Below are 2698 nucleotides of genomic sequence, written 5' to 3' on the forward strand. Positions count from 1 at the left end.
CCACTGAGCACATCTACATGAAACATTGCCGTCGAAAAGCAGCATCCATCATCAAAGATCCTCACCACCCAGGACCATGCTCTTTTCTCACTGCTGCCATCTGGTAGAAGGTACAGGTCCCTCAGGACTCGCAGCACCAGGTTCAAGAACAGTTAGTACCCGTCAACCACCAGGCTCGTGAACAAAAGGGACTGATAATCAATTACCAGGAGTGGGGTTCGAACCCACGTGAACATCTGTTCATTGGAACTTAAGTCCAACGCCTTAACCACTCGGCCATCCTGGTCTGACGTGAACAAAAGGGGATAGCTACACTCATTCTATTTCTGGTGTTCCCACAACCAATGATCTCACTTTAAGGACACAGGACTCTTCATTTAAATATTTCATCCTCTCATTATTTATTGCTATTTATTTATACTTGCATTTGCACAGTTTGCTGTTCATGAATCCTGTTTACAGTTACAGTTCTATAGATTTGCTAAGTATGCCTGCAGGAAAAAGAATCTCAGGGTTGTATTGGTGACATGCATGTACTCTGATAATACATTTTACTTTGAACTTTGAACTTCATTACGGGTTATATATATAAGTATGAGAATTGCCTATGTCATCACGCTACCACCAGGATGCACGCCTTGCTTAAAGTAAACTCAAAGTTAGACCTGCAATTCCAGACTCCAGTGGCTTCCTTTGAATTAGTTTTGAAGTTGTAAAGCAAACATTTCAAAGGTTTCAAAGGTGCATTTAATGTCAGAGAAATGTATATAATATACATCCTGAGATACTGTTTCTTTGCAACTATCCACGAAAACAGAGGAATGCCCCAAAGAGTGAATGACAGGTAAATGTTAGAACCCCAAAGCCCCCCAACGAGCTCCCCCCTCCCATGCATAGGTGGCAGCAAAGCAACAATCCCCCCTCCCCCACCAGAAAAAAAAGCATTTGCACCCCCTGCCAAGCACTCAAGTGTGCAGCAAAGCATCAGTAAAGACACAGACTTGCAGTACCCCAAAGACTACTCATTCATCCGGTATTCGACATACCACAGGCTCTCTCTCTCCCTAATAAGGGAGAAAGAGGTGTATCTGTTTCTCAGCGAGAGGGGAGACATAACAAACAACTTGCTGATTTACGATGTTATAAGTCCATTGCGTCACTTTTTCCAGGCTCTATCCCCAAAGAACTTGGGTCTCTGGGCACACAGCCAGCAGCCAGCTCGCTGCTTTCCATCTTCCATCTCCCACGACACACCGAATTCTTGCAGAGGCACCAACCTTCAGTCCGCTCATCTCCAGAGCCACAAAATCCTGGAACTCTGAAGGCGCGCTAACCTTCTAGGCCGCATCCTTGCCATATCGAATAACGGCCAGACGTGAAACCTCAGGAGCGGGTCCCATTCCCGCAAAGAACCAAAGTCAGCTTGAAGCTGCAGGTCAGGGTCTTCTAAAGAACCCTGAAAGGGAAAAATAGAGATATTAAAGATCAAAATAGAGCCGTTTCCGAAGATACAAGCAAAGGAGTTGCTCTTAGACACCATTGTCTCTCCTAAGCATAACAGCTGTCATCCTCCCTCTAACAAAAAAAGTCTTAAATCACTCAACCTATCCTCATAAGATATGGTCTCCAACCCAGGCAACAGCTTTGGCAAATCTCCTCTGCACCCTCTCAGAAGCTTCCACATTCTTTCAGGCACTCTTTAAAATGTATTATTGCTACCAAATATCTGACCTGTCCTTGTATGTTGCTGAAGATAAAGTTTTCCCTGTTAACACCTCTGGTGAAGCATCTTGGAGATCTTCGCTCATTAAAGGCACTGCACAAGGGCACATGATGTTCCTTGCTTGTGCGGATGAGGACTTTAAGTTCCTCTTCCATGTTTCTTTGAAGGAAGTGGATACCAAGAAGATATTGCCTGTGAAGGAGGGTCCCTTCCCACTGACTAGTCACAAAGACAATGTTATTACTATTTAGTCAGTCCCTGATTTTCGATTGTGACTCTGCATACATTCTTCAGATGAATTTACATTATGTGAATTTATTAACCATTGGGCACACTATGTAGACTAGACCCTCGCAAGCCACATCAGAGCATCATGCCTTTAGTGTATGAAACCCTGCTGGTTTCCTTGGCTGCGTAAGTCTAGGGAAGACACACTCCGATCCCACCAAACCCATGAGACTGAGACGGCTCTCCCACCTGGTTTGTGTGGATGCTGTGTAATTTGCAACTCTGTTACAACTCAATGCCAAGAAACAGCAGACAGCACACTGCATTCGACTAAAGGAATTATATTTATGAATCTTAACTAAAGGGTTAGTAAAGAAAAGAAAGGAGAAACAAAAAGAGCCCATTATAATTAAACAGTCAAATGTGCAGCAGTTGGAGCTCAATTCACCGATCCTCTGTCGATCTTGGCGCCTGGCTCCATCCAATCACACTCTCCCCACCAGGTCGTATCCTATGATCAGTTGTCTCCAACATCTTCTCTCTTCATTTCCCGCCCAACAAAGTACCCAGCTCACATCCCAAAGCATCTGTTATCTCTAAACATAACCCAAACACTGCTTCTACAGAAAGACCATTAAGTTAGCAGTGAAACCTTTCCCACCATGTTACACATAGAAACAGGCCCCTTATCTCCCTGAGTCCATGCCCACAATCAAACTCAAATCCTACATGACCCACTTTTCTTAT

The 2698-nt window shown here is 44.2% G+C and overlaps 1 non-coding gene across 1 annotated transcript; it reads right to left on the reverse strand.

Annotated features, from left to right (window-relative positions):
- Positions 1-203: 203 nt before the first annotated feature.
- Positions 204-286, reverse strand: trnal-uaa (transfer RNA leucine (anticodon UAA)). The gene has a single exon. It is a non-coding gene; the product is annotated as a tRNA-Leu (tRNA).
- Positions 287-2698: the final 2412 nt, after the last annotated feature.

This window comes from Mobula birostris, chromosome 6, assembly GCF_030028105.1.
Source record: "Mobula birostris isolate sMobBir1 chromosome 6, sMobBir1.hap1, whole genome shotgun sequence".
Taxonomy (NCBI): domain Eukaryota; kingdom Metazoa; phylum Chordata; class Chondrichthyes; order Myliobatiformes; family Myliobatidae; genus Mobula; species Mobula birostris.